Source organism: Thunnus maccoyii, chromosome 10, assembly GCF_910596095.1.
Source record: "Thunnus maccoyii chromosome 10, fThuMac1.1, whole genome shotgun sequence".
Lineage (NCBI taxonomy): Eukaryota > Metazoa > Chordata > Actinopteri > Scombriformes > Scombridae > Thunnus > Thunnus maccoyii.
Window position 1 is genome coordinate 5,289,045 of NC_056542.1, and position 21,395 is coordinate 5,310,439.

The 21,395-nt window shown below is 40.9% G+C and overlaps 1 protein-coding gene across 4 annotated transcripts in view; it reads left to right on the top strand.

The window, feature by feature from the left end:
- The first annotated feature begins 15,541 nt into the window (after positions 1–15,541).
- The window catches only part of sema6e (sema domain, transmembrane domain (TM), and cytoplasmic domain, (semaphorin) 6E), a 164,130-nt gene continuing 158,276 nt past the window's right edge, over positions 15,542–21,395 (top strand). For all 4 annotated transcript variants that reach the window (XM_042423611.1, XM_042423610.1, XM_042423612.1 and 1 more), the window contains exon 1: positions 15,542–15,762. The gene's annotated coding sequence lies outside the window, so the exon portion shown is untranslated. The remainder of the gene's footprint in view (positions 15,763–21,395) is intronic.

Here is a 21,395-nt window from a genome sequence, read left to right on the forward strand (position 1 = left end):
GATCCAAGCAGATGTCACATAATTCAGATCCTAATGACTCATTGATTGACAGATTTACTGGTCAGCGTGTTCATTTATCAGTTTTAAAGTACTCTGTATGTCCGTGGTATAATTGCTTATGATCTAATCTTTCTTATCGGCATATTCTGTCTTTAGAAAGATCTCATTCATTCAAGTTTCACCTCAATCCGAATCAATATCTCCAGTTTATCAATAATGAATTCCAACATCTGTTCTGGCATTCATCCAGTTTCTCTGTGTAGGTTAATAAAGTTCCTGAACAAAAACCGCTCATTCAGGAATAATAATTCAAAGAGCCAACCATTCATGTTTTATCGGCTTTGATATTATCTTGACATTTTCTTGATATTAATATCTTGACATTATCTTGACAAACTACTACGTTCTGCTCATCTGCACCTTTCACCCTCCACAGATTGGAGCGTCTGGCTAACCTTTTCTGTGGGAAAACTGATATTGAGGGCTGGGAAGATTAGGCTTTTTAATAACAAGGCCAATATTTGACTCTAGTCACTCTCTGCAGTGCGAAAAAACATCAATAGCCTATTGCTAGTCATTAAACAAATGGTGAACAAAAAAAAAAAAATTGCTCTCGGACCAGTTCCCACTCCAGAGGCATGGCAGACGGACGCAGTAAAACATTTAATCACCGCTGTTTAAAAGCTCAGAGATTTATTCACCCCGCACTGTAGAAGGCTGCAAATGGTGCGATCTGATCTGTTTAAAATACCGCCCTTGATCCGCCCAGGGCAAGAGGGCTTCTCTGGCTCGTTTTGTAACGCGACTCGCTGTTTAACTGCCCACCAGTGATGGAGAGAGAGGGAGTTAGGGAGCCAGCAGGCAGTGGAAGGTCAGCCCAATGTGAGCTGCCGAGCCTGGCTGGTAAACATCCCGGGGGAGAGGTGTAAGAGGCCCCCTTTACCCAGCCTCGACCCGCAGCCCACCAGGCGCAGCCCGGCAGATGAGGACGGGGCTGTGAGCCAGCCGAATCTCCCACCAACCTCCTAACTCCCACTAAAAAATCATTCTCATTTTTTATTCACATGCCCTTAAGGGCCCAGTGCCTGCCTATCGACATCCATGCCAGCCTCTCTGTGTCTCTAACACCTATCTCACTGTGGAGCTGGTGGGTGGATGAGCATGTGTTAATGCTTCTGTTTGAGGGACCTCGCTTCACCTTTGATCATAAATTTCAGAACTTTTTACACACAGAGCAAAAGTGCTTCCAGTATCAAACAGACACTTTTTTTTTTTCCTCGGTGACCTTGCGAAGTGAGATGCATCATGTGTCACTGACGAACCTCAGAGAGGTCCACAGCTGTCTCACCATGTGCTGTTTCTTGCAATTGTTTAGCTGCGTTTGATGGATATGACGCTGTAATCCTTGTGACAAACCGTCCGCCGCGGCGAGCCCACAGCGGCTTCTCATGCGGCCGACTCTTTTTGCACGGCCGAGCGATGTAAACAGTTAAGACAAAGCCCTGATGACGAACACATGACGGGTTCGCTGGAAAACAACGTCCAGACGTGTTTCTTTATTGACAGGCAACATGAATGAAAACCTTTGTTTTGTTACATGAGAGAAAACACTGCCGCGAGTTCTGTTTCCTCTTGTACCAAACAAAAAGTGATTATGATGAGGGAACAGGAAAGCCCAGGGCCGGAGATCATCAAGGGTGGAGTCCTAACCGCAAGTCACTAATGTAGTATCTGAGTCAAGTCTCAGGCCCTTGATGTAAGCTGGAAGAAATACAAATACGAAGCTCATTTTGACAGTTCACCCAAATTACAAACAAAGATCTATTTTCCTACTAACCCCTAGTGGTATCTGACCAGACGATTTATGATTTCTTACCCCGGATTTTGAGATATTGGCTGATGAGACTTCCGGAGATATTCCCAAGCCCTCGCTCTGGACAGCTCCTCTGAGGTTTTGACAATGCTTTGTTCAAAGTGTTGAAAGGGCAACGCACAGTGGTGAAGTACAATGTGTGTCAGGTCTATTGTTTTCTGTCTGAGCCTACACACCAGTTGCATTTCCATACGTCACTGTCTTATTTAGAGTCAACGCTCCAGAAAAACAGCAATTTTATTACATCCGGTCCCCAGATCGGCACATCACACCTTCTGGGCTCGACTACTTTCTCTGTCTACTTCCTACTTTTAACTGTACGGATGGTCTGGTGTATGCTTCAGGCATCAAATAACAACACTACATGTCGTTTGTGTTGCCATTTAAAATAATGGAAGCATTTTATCCATTTTTGAATAATGAGGTTTTCACATTTAACCGTCCAGTGCAATAGATATTAATTTATCTTAGAATACAAACCCAGAGAAAAAAAACATTATCATCACTCAGCTTTTCAGAAAAGAGAGTTGAAAAATGACTTAAAGCGATGAGAATTAATCAAGAAACTGGGTGTGATTTCATATCGCTAGAAAGTTGTAATGTAAGGAGAAAATAATCACTTTATAGTCATTGTTAAAGGGGGTGTATCATTGACATTTCAAAGTCTATATTTTTATTCTGGGGCTCTACTGGAATATCTTTATGAGCATGATTTATAGTTCAAAAAACCCTTATTTATGCAGTTCAGCCTCTGCCTCCTGTCTCTTTAAGGCCTCTCTCAGACGCTGCTCCTCTGCAGACTTCGGGCGGTTCATGAGGCTACGTTAACAAACAGTAGTGGTAGGATTTCACTTATTTTTCTTGTTCTATACTCTAAATGGAAACTTCTCAAATACATCCATACATGTTTGAGCCTGAATCCGATCCAAAATATGCAAGTGGAGAACGTGAACAACCCAAAGAACAACCAACTTGAGCAACAAAGGCAACAATCTGATGTCATCTCAAGGAGGAAATAGAGGTAACATTGCAAACAAAGCATTCGGAGCAGAGTTTATCCTGACCTTAGAGACAGCATATGGCCAAACAGCCTCACCACAGGGTCCACTCAGTAGCTGTTCTGGAGAGACTGCTTTTCCAACTCCTGTTTAAAAAGGTCAAGAATGAACTTTCATGCTCAAGTTTAAAGTCAAATGGAAATCCGAACATCTAAAATACCATGTGCAATTCCAACTGCTTCATCTGCTGAAGAATATACCATCAAAAGCTCCAGAAAGCAGCTACTAAATGGGCCTTTTGGTGAGACTGCTGAAAGGTCAAGAATTAACTTTCAATCTCCATTTCCTTATGTTGTTAGGAAGCTGATGCCTACCGTAGGTCAGAAACACTTGCTGTTGTCTGTTAAGTCCATAAAGACATTACATGTATATATGTATATTAAGCTATAGGGGTGTGCCCAAATACAAATACATTATTCGGCAAATCACAAATAGTGGGGGGGGGGTTTTACAAATATTTGTTTCATACAAATATTTTTCGGGAAGAAAAATAAACCATGTCAACTACCAGCATGCAGGTTGGTTACATCTCTATCTCAGTCTCTCTCCTCTGCTATCAGCAGGTATTAACGAGGGGAGTCACATCCACCCGCAACATGACGCATATTTCCTAATTTGGACATCACACTCCCAGAGTTGGGATTGTTCCCCAGAGATAAAGCTGAGCTACTGACACATGAACAAGCTTCATGAACACTTATTGTGACACTTTAATTTTCTGAAATTAAAAGTTTAATGAAAACAAAAACAAGATTTTTAAGCCTCTTTCCACATTTATTGGAATACAAATACAAATAATTTTGCTGCCTCAACAAATACAGATACAAATACAAATACTGGGCCCTCTGCACATCCTTATTAAGCTAAACACATAAAGTTGACTTGATTCAACTGGACTTGAGCTTCTTCTCCTCTCACACACAAATATAACACTGAAAATCACTTGCTCCAATTTAGGACTTGAGTTGGAACTTGGATTTCAGTCACAGTTCAGCACTCTGCTCTGCTCTTATTTTAGTTTGTGAGCACACAATACATTGAAACTTTCTGCTGTGTATGCAGGTGATGTGTTCGTGTACAAGATCAGCTGTAAACTACTGTGAACTCTCGCCCAACTCTCTGAGTAATAATCCCCGAAATCCTGAAAACCATCAGGCAGATCCACCAGCGTACAATAACAGAGGGGATGTGAAGATAGCTGCTCCTCTTCTTCTTCTTCTTCCATCTCCCCATCCACGCTCGATTTCTTTCAAATGGGTAATGATGCTATTTGGGAGGGCAGCCTTGATAACTCTGCTGAGATAATCTGTGTTGTAATCCTTTCCTCTGTAAATTGGGCCCTTCGCCTGCCAAGACGATGGTTTTTCTGAAGTGCCTTTGAGAAACACTCTCCCACAGATTACCCCACTCGTTTCCCATCTCATCCCCCATTTCAGCCACTTTCATGTTGTCATTTTTCTGTTTTGTGTATTGCTTTTTTACAGAAAAGATTGTGATCTTGTTATAGCAGAACAGTTTTGGGGTTTTTTTTCCTCTGAAATCCACTTTGTGTGTTTTCGCTTTTCGAAATGGAAAGTCTGCCAAGAATTGTCAACAAAGTTAGGGGCACTGCATGAGGTGGCTCTTTGGAGGATTATGGTTGCTCATAATAATCAGCATGCCTTCAGGTCAGATTGTCTTTTGATGCTTCAAATGGGGACAAAAGGGTGAGGAAGGAGTTGGGAAACAATCTTTATATTGTATACTGAGAATATGATGATATAATCGCACTAAACCTGCTCATGGGTGGCAGCTGTAAGAGGCTAGCAACCGTAAATATTTTGATGCACCACTTGGTCTAATATTATCTTAAAGTACTGAGGTAAAACATGTATATTCTAATGTGAAGATAGTCCAACATCAAATAAAGGCAGAGAAAGCTGCACACTCCTGATTCTGATGCAATCTTTTTATATTCAGTTTTATTAATCAAAGGTTCTTCATCCTGAAGAAGGCAAGAAGAAGGGGATCTTTGATCTATAGATTTGAAAATAATAAGACTTCATCTGAGTTGTGCAACATCTGTTGTGCAATATTTTCAATGTCACGTTGAGCGTGCGAAAAGAAAATTTGATTGAGAACAGAATCGCTGTATGAAAACTGTGAATACATATTGTGATAACATCTCGAGAAACTGATTAGTTTTGTTTGTAAGTTTATGAAAGGCTTGTTTGTTTTTAGTGTTTCTGTTTCTTTGTCCTGTTTAGTGTTTTCATTTTTCTCATTTGTGGTTTTGTCTGTTGTTGTTTTGTTTTTTTTGTTTTTTTTTTATTAAGGTAGATTCTGTTTTTGTCATAAAAATGAAAACTGTCCATAAATTATTCTTTTAAATCTAAACACAGAGCAAACATTTTGAAATATCAGCGGTGACAGCTGCATAACCCAGAACAAATGGTATCAGGCTATAAAAATAAGATCAGAGTCCATCCCTAGTCATCATCATCATCATCATCCTTCTTCATATAGCACTTGTGCATATTGAGTGTTGAAGCCACTGCAAAAGTTCAGATAGGAATATTTCAATATTTTGGCAATTACACATAATCTCATCAAACTCTTGGCAAGAAAACAAATATGCTCATTTTCCAAAAATGTCAAACTATTTCTTTAAGATTCACTTCCTCTAAGGTTGCCTCCAAATAACTTCCAGCTTCTTTTTATCCAAAAGAAGCTTCAGTCTCAATGCTGAAACTTAGTTCTCCTGACAACAGAGCAGAAAACCCAACAGATAGACGGATAAACGCACAGATGCTACATTATGTCAGACGGCCTGAAGCTTCTAACTGGAAGGTCACTGGCTCGATCTCTGGTTCCTGCAGGGTTCCTCCTGAAAAAGAGCAAATCTTTAAAGTTTAAGGTTAAGTCAAGGAATTTAAACAACTAGAGCATGTTGTACTTTACTCGCCTCAACACTTTTATTCTCATTCCATTTTGATGCTACATTGGACGTCATTCTGGCACTCCTTGTTTAGTCTGTGCCAACTTTGGCTGCTGTTCAAGGCGCACACATGCTGTTGTTAATGCAGTGCAAATTAAACAGTGAACGTGGTCAGATCATGGACAATCTCAGCAGGCTGACAGGATTTAATGCAGATTTTGGACTGAGATACGTGACTTTACTTAAGGCTTTGGCAGATACACCACACAGCGTTGGGTTATAAATGTATACAGGTTAACAGATTAATGTTCATCTAATTTGTGCACACAAATCATTATTTCAGGGGTATGAATTGCTAATTTGGGTGTACAAATTGTTACTCGATGCACTCTAACCTTTCAGTTTATAGTACGATTCAATATGCTGATCCATTTTCTCTATTCTTCCTCTCACTTAGTTCTTTCCTTCACCTGTCTGGTCATCGATCCGCCTCGGGTCGACTCCCTAACAGTGGAATGACCTTCCTGTTCTAGTCATAATAAAGGAGTCGCTCCTTGCGCAAGACTGGAAACTCATCTCTTCGAGAAGTGCCTCCTCCAAAAAAACATTGAGTCATATCCCTTCTCCACATCTTTCTTCTCTCTACGCTCTCATACGTCCTCATCAGGAACCACTCTTCTTCTCCACTTAGCTCCTATTTACCGTCTGTTGCCTCGACCTTTCATTATTCTGTCACCGCACAGTTGTGAGGGCGCTGTGGCCGTAACCTCTGACCTTCTTAGTATTGGTTTCTTGTAATGATGGTGATCTGGGAAGTGAGGTTCATTCTACTGCTGGGTTCGCTGGAATATGTCAGCTAAAGGCCTTCACTGTAAATGAAAATGGATGATTGAAAAAAAAAAAAGAAAGAAAGAAAAGCCTCAAGGGGAAATATATACCATATAGTATTTTATTAGGTGAAACCTTGCAGCAATGTAACTGATGCAAAAAGCTGGAGCACTTTAGGATGACGGATGTGCGGCGTATTCCTTTTAACAGAATAAAGAGATTGAACTAATTGAATCAAGTCGACGCTGTATATATATCATTCTAATTGGCTCCTGCTTTCTCCATCAAGTGGCTTTGTCACAGTTCTCTGAAAACCATATGGCTCCGAATTAGGTGATTTTATAGTGTTCAGATACATAGAAGGATAAATAATAATAATACATTTAATAATAATGTAATATGAGTTAAGACAAAAAAAGCCTTCCTGAGTAGAAAGGTTTTTGGGTCTGTGCTGCTCTCAGATGTGTTTTTATTATGCCAAAAAGACAAAAGAAAAACATTTACCTCGTGCATCGGGCCAGCACCTCGCTGAATGTCATGAGATCCCTCGTGTTCACTCACATGGATGTGGTGTTTTAGCCACAGAGGATGATGGGTAGACTAGTGGGTTTGAGGTCACACAGTGTGTCCTTAAACCAGACGACCGGAGTTCAAACTGCAGCGTCAGCAAGTCTCCACCTTCCTGTAGTGTTCTTGTGTGTCAGACAGAGAAGATCTACAAGTATGAAGCAGACTGGGATTATAAATACTCAAATATGAGATTGAATGAATAATGTGTTGATTGGATATATGTGAACAAAATGACAGTTATGCTGTGGTTTGCATTATTATGGATGCATCAGTTCACATTCATAAATCAAGATACATTTGGATGACATATTAAATATAAAGTTGTCAGCTAACAGTTGCCTATTTACTTATACAGCAGACATGGAGTAACGTTAACATTCATTTAGATTTGTGTTTCTGGCAACCTGACAAACTTAAGTCAAATATTCACTCTCTTTTAGTTCTGTTTTGTTCACCAACTCTTGAGTAAATATCCGGATGAAGTGTGTGTGCTGTTTGGTGCTGGGCAGGTTTTTCACTGTAAACAGCTGCTTGCTGCAGCTGGAAACGAGCCTGATGAGAGCAGAAAGACTGAACCGCAACAGCGAGGTTGAGGACTGAACTAAAAGATTTTTTGATGAGTGTTTGCGATGCTTATATTTATTTTACAAGACTGTTGTCTAGTGATAATGATTTAATTATACTGTTTCTAGTGTTTCTAGTGCTTCTGACACATATAATCCTCACCAACATATTTTTTTCTTCTGATTTCCTCTACTGTATATCCACACATGGCATGTGATATCCCTCTTCAATTCTATCTAGTCTACTTATATTCATATTCATATGAACTGAATATTTGACACATTATTTTTAATGACTCTTCTTGCCTCCTAGTGTCTTGTCATCCTCTGCCCCCATCTTATTACTGAAGTTTGATATTTCTATTATTATTGTATCATTTGTAAAATTTGAGCAAGACTCCCTTAAATCATACTTAAATGTCTGTTCATATTAATGTTTTTATACCCCTTTGATAAGGATACACATATGACACATATTAATGTGATTAGATGATGTCACTGGTCATTTTGCTATATATATGCTTCACTTCCGTCCTGTAGGTATTTAGCTTTTGGTTGAAATATTGCAAATTTAATTATCATTATCATATCTATGTGTAGGATTCTTACATTTTCATCTGTCTCTTTTCTCCTCTGGGGCGTCTTTCTCTTTCACAGCTGGGAGGAATGACTCTATGATGACTTGGATAAGCTATAAATGAAGAATATAAATCCATTATCCTGAAATAATTAGACATTTTTAAAATTTGACCACAATACAACAATATCTGATACCTTGAAATACCAATCATGATTGTATTGTTATATTGAGATACTGAGCTTAGAAATATAAACATGAGCACCAGTGTTATCTGGAGATAATGAAATAATCCAGTCATGATGATGAGGTAATGGCTTTATGTCTTGAGATGACGAGATAAGTGAGTCATAACCTCCACATAATGGATCTGAGGAGCTGCGGATGCTCCTAGCTTCTGTGCTCAGGGGATAAATATGTTTTCCAGCTTATTGATGATATTACCATTTTATTAACATGAACATATGACACCAATTCTCTTTTCATTGCACTGACTCCCCGTCTCCTTCAGGAATGCAGAATACAGAGTCCTGATACTCACAAATCCATCAACGGATCTTCCCTACCTACAGGAACTGATCACATCACAAAACCTCCACCCCTCACCCTCAGATCTGCCAGTAGCTTGCTCCTCCAGGGCCCCCAGTACTAAGCTCCGCACCGTGGGGGATCCAGCCTTCTGCTCTGCTGCATCACGCTTGTTGAACAGCCTTCCTAACCATCTGAGGACAGCACAGACCCTAGACTCTTAAAAATAAAGGCCTAAAAACCTTTCTATTCAGGAAGGCTCTTATTACTATTTTCTTTATGTTCTGTGTTATTAATACTGCAGCACTTTGAGTTTCACTATGAGTGGAAATTGCAGTACAACTTAAATGTATTATTATTAGTATTATTATTATTATTATTATTATTATTATTACTAGTAGTAGCAGTAGAAATGCTGTTTAAACAGAAGGAGCTTAACGGCCGTCTCTTTCAACCATATGCTGTTTGATGGCTTAACACAAAATCATTGGCATGCAACGCTGCATGCACCGGAGGGGTATCATGTGTACGTGTTTACATCTGTGTGTGAGTCGGTGAAGTGCATCAAGTGGACATTTTGTGACAGCATTAGATTTCTGTCCGAGGCTCAGTGTCTTTTGGCAGAGACGGAAGGCGAGTGTGTGAGAGAGAGGAAGAAATAGAGCTCCGTTTGTTTTGCTTCTATTTGTCCTGAAGCTGACCTCTGACATTAATTCAGATGATAAACAAACAACCAAATCTCTCTTAATCTTTGTTTAGTTGAGAAACCTGGTGGGGATTATGATTCCCAGTATTGGATTAAGATCACACAGACACCAGATACACACAGCGTATCGCTAATGCAGCCAAATGGCTATGTTTCCAGTCTCCCCTTATGGCTGCTCGTGTTAATAAGTCATCACTTAGCTGAGCGGTCAATATATTAACATTTAGATCAGATGTAGGAAGACGCCATCAGTATGTTTTGCTTTCACTCTATAGTACGTGGAACTGTACACTTTACATCAGCACTGCCTGATGTGATTATGACTGTACATTAGATGGTGCAGTCTGTATAGTGTCATGTTTAAATTGTTTTCCAGCACATTTAATTTGATTTGAAATGACTATACAGCTTCAATTTGAGTTTGTAGACATATCTGGTATGCAATCTCAACTAGATTTAAAATAAAGTTCGGTGAGTTTAAATAATGCTTGGTGGGACACTGCTTTTTAAGGGGTGTTTTTTTGTTTTTTTTACTCTAACCAAGATTTTGTTCCAACCTTTACCAAGTGTTTTACTCACCTAACTGTATCCAAACTTTATCCACGTTGTAGTTGCCATGCATAGATGTTGTAGATATATCTATATCTTCTTTAAAACATTGGCAACATTCTTGCTGCATGGCATCATGGTTGAGACCAGACTGAAGCATCACCAGGGAAGATACCATCTGTACATTGATGTCTGTGGGTCAGACATATATTTATTTAAGTTCCCTTCCACTTAAAAATGTGTTTTCTTACTGTTTCTTCACTTGTCTGAGCTTCACTGTGCAGAGTTTGACATGAGAAAGCTGCTCTAACATTCATCTACTAAAGGGGTAGTTTGCTGTGCTCGCCTTGAATTAGATATTTTAAGGCATGTACCTACAAGCATGATTTGTGACATCACAACTATCAATCATGGTCCAGTATGCAACTTACAAAATATGTATATTCATAGACTTTTTGATTTTCCAATGAGGGAGAAGAATTCATCTGTAACTGTAATAGTTTTTAACTGGGTAATTCAACTTTTTTGTGGAAAATCAGACACAAATAATTAGCCAAAGTAAAGTATTTTGATATGCCTTGAAACACTACTGGAAGGGATTCTTAATCTTAAATTGTTCCCAGTAGACGTTGGTCCCCCCAAAATTGAATGACTATGCACAGTATATAAACGCCTTTAATTTACAGCAGTTCAGCTCAACTGGTGAAGATGTAAAATTAAAGATGACAGTTGAATTTGTTTCATTTTAAATTGAATATGCAAATGTTCAGAGCCAACAGCGAAAAATGTTTCCTGTCATTTACGGAGCGCATTGTTCGCTATGTATGTCATGTTTCAAACGCAGCATATACTGACAAGTTCATACTGGGCTATGTTTTAAAATACTGAGCTTAAAACTCCTTACATGATAAGATTCACCACATTGTACCATAACAGAATAACAATGTCACTCAATGTCAATTCAAGTTGAATACATTCACAAAGACACAAACCTAAACATTACCATATTATATTATGCACACCATTCAATCACATACACACATTCAGTAAATCCAGAGTTTAAAACGACTAATTGCACATTATTTTAGCCTGTGTGCTCACACTATTAATCCAAGTTAGTTCCTATTGTATTCTCCCAAAGGAGTGGTACTAATACATTTACATATTAATGATTACTGACAAGCAGGATATTCCCAGCTCCCTGGTAAACAGAGGTAGATATTCTCTCTGGTTTACAGACTGTCTTTGCAGTCCTGTGAGAGGATGAGACAGTAAAGCCTTGTGGAACATTGTCATCATTATGCTGGATTCATACTCCACACTTCTCCCTTTCTGTTCTGATCAGCTTTCAGTGCTTTTGCTTCCTCAAAGAGACCCATGGGACCAAAACATGAAATATATAGCTTGTGTGTGTGTTTCTCATAATTGGCTCTGAGGTGACGCGAGTCTTCGAGTCGTTCCAGTGGACTCCAAAACAGGCGGCTTGAATTCAGCCATTGTGCTCACATGCTTCACCCTCAATGCAGGCATTTGTTGACGGACTGCGGGATGATTGTCAGTCCTTACTTACAATCTATAGGTTGCAGAACCAGTTTTCAAGACTCCTCTCATGGTCACAAGAACATCTTGTGTTTGTTAGCATGTTTGGTATTTGGGTTACAGGCCCGGTGCTATTAGACCATTGCAAGAGTGTTGCTGTGAGCATTGCACAAAATACACTGAAGATATAATGATAAAAAAAACCTTTATTTACGTTGTGCTTTAGTGCTTTAGTAAGTGCTTTATGGGCAGGTAATGAGAGGCAATGAGGCAATGAGAAAATAAATACTCACATGAGGTCATATAATTAATGGTGCATGTGATATTCTTTTAAATAAAATCTGAAGGAAAACTTCAACTTCACTGACATTTCTGCACTTCTTTTATTATTTGATGGTGTTTTTTTCTTGTTCTTGTGTATGATAACAAGACTGACTGTCTAGAGCCATGCTCGCATTTTTGTGTGGTTGAACTCAGGCACAGTGGTGCTTTGTGCTAGATGCTAACGTCGGCGTGCTAATCTACTCACAGTGACAATGCTAAAATGCTGATGTTAATGTTTACCATGCTCACCATTTTACTTTAGCACATTAGCATGCTCACATTTGCTAGTTAGCACAAAACAAAAAGGACAGCTGGGGCTGATGGAAATGTCATTAGTTTGGCAGATATTTGGTCATAAATCAAAGTATTGGACAAACCGATCCTCTGAAAAGTCAGAGAATCACTAAAGTTATGACATTTAACCCTGAGGTGGACATGAATTTAAATTTATGGCAATCAATTCAAAATTTCAAAAAACATTTCATGAAAAACCACAACCACCAACTTCGTGGTGGTGCTAGAGGAAAAGTCAAAGGATCACCAAAGTCATTAGGATACATTGTCTGGGAACTATGAATATCTCCACCAAATTATGTGCCAATCCTTCCTGTGGATGTTGAGATATGTAACAGGATACAGGAACCCCTTGACCTTCTGAAGTGCCAGAGGAAAAGTCAGGGGATCTCCAAAGTCTGTGAGATTCATCCTCCATGACAATCCATCCAGTAGCTGTTGAAACATTTCATGCTGCTAACATGGCAAAAAATGCCCGAACAATGGAACAGGTTCTGTATTTCTCAGTGCATTCCAAAATGAAAATAACACATTGCCCAGTCTTCACAAACTACTGTGCCAGCCGCTGCATTTTTTAATGCACCTGTTACACATAAACCTAGCCTGATTCACGACCAGAGCAAGAAGGCAATTCAGTCTGATTATCACGCTGCTATTACACCTAAAATTGTTGGGGTAAACAAAGATAAAACTAGGAAAAAGTAACTAAAATGTACATCTGGTTTGCCAAACATATGCTCATATCCACTTGTGTTGTTTGTGCCTTGACACAAGTTTTGCTGAGCTACTGTAGCAACTTCCTTGTTGGTCCTATACAAACAAGTGAGCACCAGTTTGAATGATGATGACAGCCCACAGCATTGCTGCCCTTTTCTAACCAATTATTGTGTTCAAATTTTTCAACTCCTCTGTTGTTTTAGCTGTAGGTGTGGTTTTGCGAGATAAGAATGAAAGAGGCAAAGAGTTCAGTCCCCATTGTATACTGAAAGTCACGAAATGAAGTTGACGAGCCAGGGTGAGGGAGTAAGTTACAAAATGCCATCACAAAATAACTCCTGGACCCACAAACTGAAAGCTCAATTATCAAAAAAAAAGGTTTATAAGAAAGGGCATCATTGTTAAAGGAACCGTTTTGGAAATGTGCTTTGTTGGCAAGACTGAATGAGAAGTTTGATACCACTCTCATCTGAGAGTGGTATCAAACTTCTCATTTAGCTCTCAGCAAAAGAGCAAATAAAGCATACTGTTCACAACATTGAACTGGTTCTTTAATAATACCAATAACAATCAACCCAGCAATCATTTTGTCAGAATAGCTTTGTGTGCACATGAAGAGGTCTACAATGGACAAGCAGCAGGCCCCCAGGCTTTAAAGGTGTTTGCATCCAGTGCTCAGAGATGCAGCCACTCTAATGTTAGTCTGAAGAAAAGAAAGAAAATTCTAAACAAAAACAGCTTGTTAATATAATATATCAACACTTTGTTCTGCCAAAACTATTACTGGCAGAGTGTTATGGTGGACTGAGGGTGGCCAGAGATTTAGTGTGTCCACGCAAATCATGGCCCTCTGAGCTCTTGTCCTTTCCCTTCCCTCAAAAGAATCTCACCACAACAGGCAGCATCACACTGCCAAGAGAAATGACTGGAGCAAATCTATCAGGGTTGAGTCAGAGCTAACCAAAAACACACAACCATTTTTCTGCGGCTTGAGGCCAAAGAGGAATGTAATGAACAAGCATGACCTGAAAGGAGGCCATTTTATTTATCTGACTACCAAGTGGCTAACAGTATATATATCATAACTACTGTGGACAATCGCTTGCAGAAGCCACTTGTACTGTACTCCTTTTTTTTATAACATAGGAACATTTTGACAAGAAAGACTGACTGAAATTGAAATGGAATAGATGAAGACTAGAGATGAATGAATCAGTGAGACCGTGTCCATCTATTAGATTATCATCAAGTGCTGAGGCAGAGTCAGATCAAATGTCTCAGCACTGCCATCTCTTGCGCAGGTGTCTTATTAGTGTTTCTGGGAATGTACAACGCATCACCATCACCGACTAATTAGCTGTTGTTGGTTCACTTTGTCCTCAGCTTTCAAATTATATTCAGCTTTCATTCTGTAAACAATAGTACATGCAGAGAACGTGCAGTTTGCATTTGTGTCTCATCTACAAAGTAAACCTATAGGAACATGATGTGTTTGAAAGAGACAGTCACTGTGTACATGCATTATATATGTTTATTTATGCAGTATGTCATGATGATAGGTTTGGAGTGGACTAAATGCTGTATAGCAGTAGCGCTGAATCGAAGTTGATTAATTAATTAGTCAATTGACAGAAAGTTGATGATCATTTCTGCTAAATGAATAGTTGAGGTCACTTGCCAAGAAAAAATGCCAAGGATTTTTACAGTTTTTCCTCAGTTTTTTTTAATCATTGTAAACTGAATATATTTGTATTTTGGACAATTTTTTGTGTGGATGAAACAAACAATTTGGAGACGTCACCTTGAGCTCTTACATCTTGTGGTGGGTATTATGTTACTAATTTAGGACATTTCATAGACAAAATAATTAACTGATTAGCCAAAACAATAAGGATTGACTGATTAATCAGTGACGAAAATAACTTAATTATAATAATTGCTCCTGTAGACTTCATACAACTGTACAAACTGTGTTATTCTATTCTCATGAATCAGCACATTCGTCACATTTAGAAATTACTTGTGACTATAATAAATAATAATTGCTATTATAATTTATAGTATAACACATGAACTGAAAACTGTGAAATTATGACAACTGATTAATGTCTTAGTATAGAAATAATTATAATACCACACATTTGCCACTGTGGTGTAATACAATATAATTTACAGGAGAATAATGTGGGATTTTTTTTTTTTTTTTTTACATTTATTTAAATAGCTTTAACTCCTCCCATAAAGTGACACTAATGTGTGTGTTTAAATCCCCTATCCTGCGCTGTGATTGGCGGGCTGGGTTTACACGGGGCCTTGTTATTCAAGCATTCAACATCTGGGAGAAAAGTGAGCCGGGCTGGGCGGGGCGCTACACAAAAGCTAATTCGCTTGACCAATCAGACACGAGATGAAACCCTATGCTCACCTGTGATTGGTCGGTACGCCTGTCAAAGTATGCCGCGGGGGCGTGGCCTGAGCGGCTGCCGAAGTGTTGTGATTTCAGTCTGGCTTCAGTCTTGTCACAGTAGTGAGGGGCGCCTTTTCGCTGCTCTGGCGCTCTGGGAATACTAACCGTTTGGCGAAGAAAACTAGCTTTAACTAACATACTCTTTGTCTTTTTATTTTTCCACCGCGACTATACATCTTCGTCTCTTCTCAGACAGACGACGAATATATATTTTTCCCCACACACACTGGAGCTACGAAGGAAACAATAAAGGTAAGAAGTGCTTGCTAGTTGGGAGACTTTACGATGCTGCTGCTGCAGCTGCGCTTACTTTGCTCATTAAGAGTCTTATGCTTCAAGTTTGCCACGGCAGAGGTTATTTAACTGTGTGCAGCCCTTTTAAACCTCCACATACATTTCAGTCACGTAAACGCACCATATCTGACACGTCTTTTTAGCCCAAACTCTTCCTTCACTCTCTGCAAGTTGAATTTGGGCTCCAGAAAAGCCTCACTGTCTCTCTTTTTCTCGGCTGTTTTTTTTTTTTTTTTTTTTTGGAGGGGGGGGAGGTGGTGTTGGACATTTTCACACTGCGGATGAATAGCAGTAATTACAAGCTTGTATCAGCTAACGTTACACTGATTTTTTTTTGCGAGCTATTAAATACATTTTGTAGACCTCTTTAACCGCGCTGTGGTCGGGTTTTGACACCCAGTCGCAGATTTATATACATATATGCTTTGTCTCGGCTGCAACTAAATGTCTCATTATATCAAAACCCGCAACAGTGAAATGATGTTTTCTCTTTACATCGATTGTTGTTATAGTCCTCAGCAACTTATCACGAATTAACAGCTGATACGGATCTCTTGAGTGGCATCTTGCCCATGACACTAATTGAATTGGGATACTCTGGTTTATTTTACAACGGAAAGACACTAAATCTGTTTACTCAGGATCAGTTTGTGCGAAGAAAATAAGCATCTAGTGGGGAATTTGCTCTGTTTTTTTTTCCACTAGCAGATAACATTAACAAATTAATTTGAGCTTTCGAGTGCCTGAGGAGGGGGGGAGAGAGGAAAAAACACACAGTGGTTGCGTGACTGTTCGATTAAATTGAAACCACAGATTTCCCTTTCAATTTGCATAGATTTTACCTGCTTAATAAACGTGCTTACTTCAGCTGCAGTTCTATCTTAATGCCAAACTCGGGAAAGGAGGGGAAAAAACGATGAGCTCATTGTTCTAACAGGTTTCTGCTTTTTTTTTTTTTTTTTTGCACGCAGGGCTCCAGCAGCAGTCAGTATTGGACTTCGGTATTGCCAGCAATGCACAAAGAGATTAGAAACCTGTGTTTTTCTCTCATTACGTTCCCAGGAGCCGCTGGTGGTTATTTATGTTGAAATAGATGCTCGGAGCTGCTCTTGAGGCATCCTCTGCAGAAATGGGAGTATGATTTGTCTCAGCCTGTTGTGCATTAGCCCCTCTCATCTCCCTCAGTGGGTGTTCAGTTTCAGTTGAGGCTAAGAACATTTCAACAATAAATAAATCTCTTCTGTGCAAAAAAACAAAACAAAACAGAGATAGACTACGCCACTACTTTTTTTCAACGTTGGCCTGTTGCAAGGTAACCTGCACCTTCCTGCTTGACTCAAAGGCGTTTTGGTCCTGTTGTTTTTCTCTGATCCATCCTTGGGTTTGCAAAAGTTTTGCAGGCATTTTAAAAATTGATGCTTAGCTTAAGGGTTACATTGCCTTGATTGAACTGCAGAGGTAACTTCTGCCCATTCACAATGTGCTTCCTCTTGTTTTTTTGGCTGTTTTAGAAAGAGGGCAACATAATGCACTTCCTGCTCCAACCAGTCAGATGTTTAAATGGAGACAGTGTGGTTGGATCTTGTGATTTTCTTTGCTTTGTCCCCCCCCCCCCCCCCCCTTGCTCCTCTCAGCTGCTGCAGTGATATCACAGGATGGAGAGAGGCCACTGATGGCTTGCGGTTCCCCACCGCAGTTGTACAGTGACTTAGCACTCTGTGCTGCTCGGAGGACGTTGCAATGTGGTTTCAGGTTATTTTATTTGACATGTTGCTGTTGTGCTGACAAGGAGAGGTGCTGCCGGAGCCTTGTGTCGTAAGCCGGCATATTTCCCTGCACTCCCTCTTATACTATACATAGTGCATACAAATCTGCATTCAACCCTCGTTTATGGCAGTCTCCCACGCTCACAATCAACTCCTCTGTTTTTTTTTTTTTCCTCTTTTTTTCACACAGCAACCATTTGGAAAGTCACATTCTGCTGATGGATGAGTTACAGTCAAAAAAATTTGAGCAAAGTACCAGCGGTGGCATTCATTTCCTCGTCACCGCTGAAAATTGCTCGCTCTTCGTCCAGCTCTCATTTTCAGGCCCTGATAGGTTCATCGCTCAGTTAGCATGGTTAATGGTGCATTTAGCCCAGTGTGTAATTTTATTTCCGATTTCCATTTCGGCGCTTGCTTTTAGTTTGAAATGACAAGAGGCCCCGATGGAGGGGGCCCCCGCGTGTGCAGATGGCATCTTCCTAATGGTCCTCAGGGTAATGATGTTTGAAATAGGCTCCTAACCAGGACTGAGGACTGTGGCCCTGGGGGGGAGGTTCAGCAGGCCCATTTCCATTTTCATCACTGAGATAAAGTGCTCAATATCTGAACATAGCTACATATAACACTCATACACAAACACACACACACAGTTGCTCTGCAGTTTGGATTGGCCGGAGGGGGAAAAAAAAGGGAAACATCACTGGCACACACGAAGACACGTTACATTAAACGCTCAGCCGAACTTGCAGTCGCTGAATTGCTGTGCTCACGCTCATTTTCCCCCCCATTTGAAACTCAGCAGAACTTGAGAGCGTCGGATGATGTTTTTTGGACTATTGTTGTGGCAACTCGACAACAGCGATTTGTCTGAGGCGTCTCAGACTTCAAACACACAGCGGCGGCGTCTTGCAACCGCCGAGGTCTAAAGGAACGGGCTGGGGCGCGGCGCCGTGCTTCAGGAAGCAACAGTTAATCTCAGCTCCTCATCCGCGACATATGGGACTTTGTTTGGCCCTGCACCTGAGAGAGGCACCCGGTCCGTGACACCTCATATTTCATTTCGATAACGGTTGGTTACCCGTGGCAACGGGGCAGCCAATGAGAGCCCCGCTTCTTGAAGGGGATGGTGTGTGGGGAGAAAAAAAGGGGGGGAAGAGTGTTGGCTGTGAAGGTGTGAGCTCCAAGGCCCTCCACACCCCCCCTCCTCCACCCCTCCACACCGCTTCCTGGCTGGTTGTGTTGTGTCCAGTGAAGGGTGTGGGACCCCTGGGGAGTGAATTATTACCTGTCAGCCCCACAGGCTCCCCTCCATCCATAATCCAGGGCTGACACAGCACAGGCCAGTCTAGGCTATCTGCCGAGACCACCGGGCCTTGGCCTCCAGGTTTTGGCCCCGTTTGGCCACAGCTGGTAAGAAATCACATTAACATGTTGCATCAAGCGTTACAAATGGGAGGGTTAAGAATAGCCGGCAGACTCGTCTCGTGCCTTTTCGCAGCGTGGATGAAGTGGATCCTCAATCACTGTTCTGACTGGATGTGACTTTTTTTTTTCTTCTTCTTCTTCTTCTTTTTTTTTTCTCAAATGGTTTTCAGCCACTTTTCCAACTGAGCAGAAACAACTCTGTTACAGTGCCTGGAAAAAAAAAAAATCAGTTTTGCTGATTCAGTGCACTGTATCTCTCAGGTATAGCGGCCTGCATGGTTTTTAAAGTTCATTTATAGACATGATATGTACTGCCAATGTATCTGTTTGCCTGTTATTGCAGGCTCCTGGAAGTAAAGGTGGGTGTTTTCACCGCTGACTACCTTTTTTTTGTCCCACCAGTCCAATCATCCGCTATTAGATTCGAATCCTTGGCAAGCTCGTAATTACTTCTGATTCCAAAAACAGGCGTGCAGCGGCTTCCCCCGCCGCGGCCCTGGTGCGGTTTAGCGCAGGACTGGAAATTACAGCCGAGCTGATGAGTGCGTAAATTTTCGAGGAGGAAAAGCTTTTGAGTTCAGCGAAAGGCTAGAGGCAGAAGAAGAAGAAGAAGAAAAAAGCCGGGGCGGGAGGCGGCGGCGGCAGACCACAAACTGGACAAGCGACAGACCTCGGGTCCGGCCATCCAGACTGGCTGTCTTCCTGCGGTTTATGTCGAGCTGTTCTTCAGAAACGTTAACCCCTTGTCGAACACGGGGGCTGGGGGGGGCTCCGCTCGCCAAACCCCGCGCCACAGCCACAAGCAGCGCAGCAGGAACACTGGATGATTGTCTGTTCCGCTTCATGAAGCACAGTGGCTGGAGTCCAGCAATTACAGGGGGAAGATTTAACCTGTGGCTGGCAATGTCAGCAAACCGCCTCAGATTGATATTTTTAGACCGGAGAAGGTCTTATGGCACATGAGAGAATCTTTAAAATTTGAAACCTCAGCTGTCTTTTTCTTCTTTTTTCTTTTTTAAAAAGGCTTATTCTCCTTTTTGTTAAATGTCTGTGTTAAGTCATGCACTGAGGTTTCTGTGTTTTGTTTGTGGTTTTGTTTTTTAAAACGCTGCCGTCTAGATTCATAATACTTGTAGATTTATGTATTTTGGCTCTTTCTCTCTCTCTCTCTCTCTCTCTCTCTCCCTCTCTCCCTCTCTCTTTTCCGCCATATCAGTTTCCCTTCACATGAAAGAAAAGGGTACCTACACATAGCATAGGCACACGCACGCTTTGATTTGAACGAGGATGCTCGCGCTACCCACAGGGCAGCGTGGAAGCAGCATGCACAACAACAACAACAAAAAAAAAAGGGATCTCTCTTGAAAGGAAAATGAATCATCCAAAAAAAAAAAAAGAATCCTTGTCATATTTCATGCATATTTTATGTGTAGAAGTAGCTAATGCGGCTTCATATGTGCATGGATTTTCATTGTTTTAAAGGATTAGCGTATTAGCTGATGACTAAGCGCGAAGATCCTCCAAATACTCCCATTCAGCTGCGTCAACCGAAATACCCACAATCCAGTTCATTTAAAAAAAAAACGACTCAGTAGCATAATATGAACTCCCTACAGATTAAGATAGAACAGACACCCCTCTCGCCACCACGGAGAGACTATAGAAACCATTCTCCTCACTTCTGTGTGTGCTTTTTTATAAAAGGAAGTGTCTCTGTAAGCAGCCTCCGGCCATACATACCAGATATTGATCGTTGAACTCTTAGTTGGGTGGGCAGAGGGGGAGGGGAGGGGAGGGGGGGGGTGGGGATGCAAAGGTGCATTGGTTTGTTGCTCCAAATGATCTCTTAATCACTTCATAATGAGGGCAGACCTCCTGAATCATTGATCAGCCAGCCAGCCAGGCTGAAAGTGGAGCGAAGCCGCCCCGACTTCCCCAAGTCCTGACCTTCCCGCTGGAAGTGGAGGCACTGTGTGAGTTTTATCAATGAGACCAAATAAGTTTTGCTGTAGTGTTTTATACTGTAGATGATCTGGTTGGGCCTCTGCAATAAACCAAAAATGAACTCACCCATTGGTATGTTTGGTAGATTAACGCCTTGACGCTGCTTCACTTATACAGACAGATGAGGAAGATGATGTGAGATGAGATGAGGAAGCTTTGTTACACTGAGGAAGATGCTTTTTTTTTGGCTTCAATAAACATGATAGAGGAGAAGATGAAGGTAAACGCTGACAAGAAAATAGTTAGCGGCACAAAAGCAATTTCACCTGAAACATGACCGTGTCAACATGACGAGTGCACGGAGGAGGAAAAAACGCACATAGACGCAGCAGGTTATTACATATGCATCAGCTAAAGCCTCCGCATGACATCAAATGCACATGAATTGAAAAACAA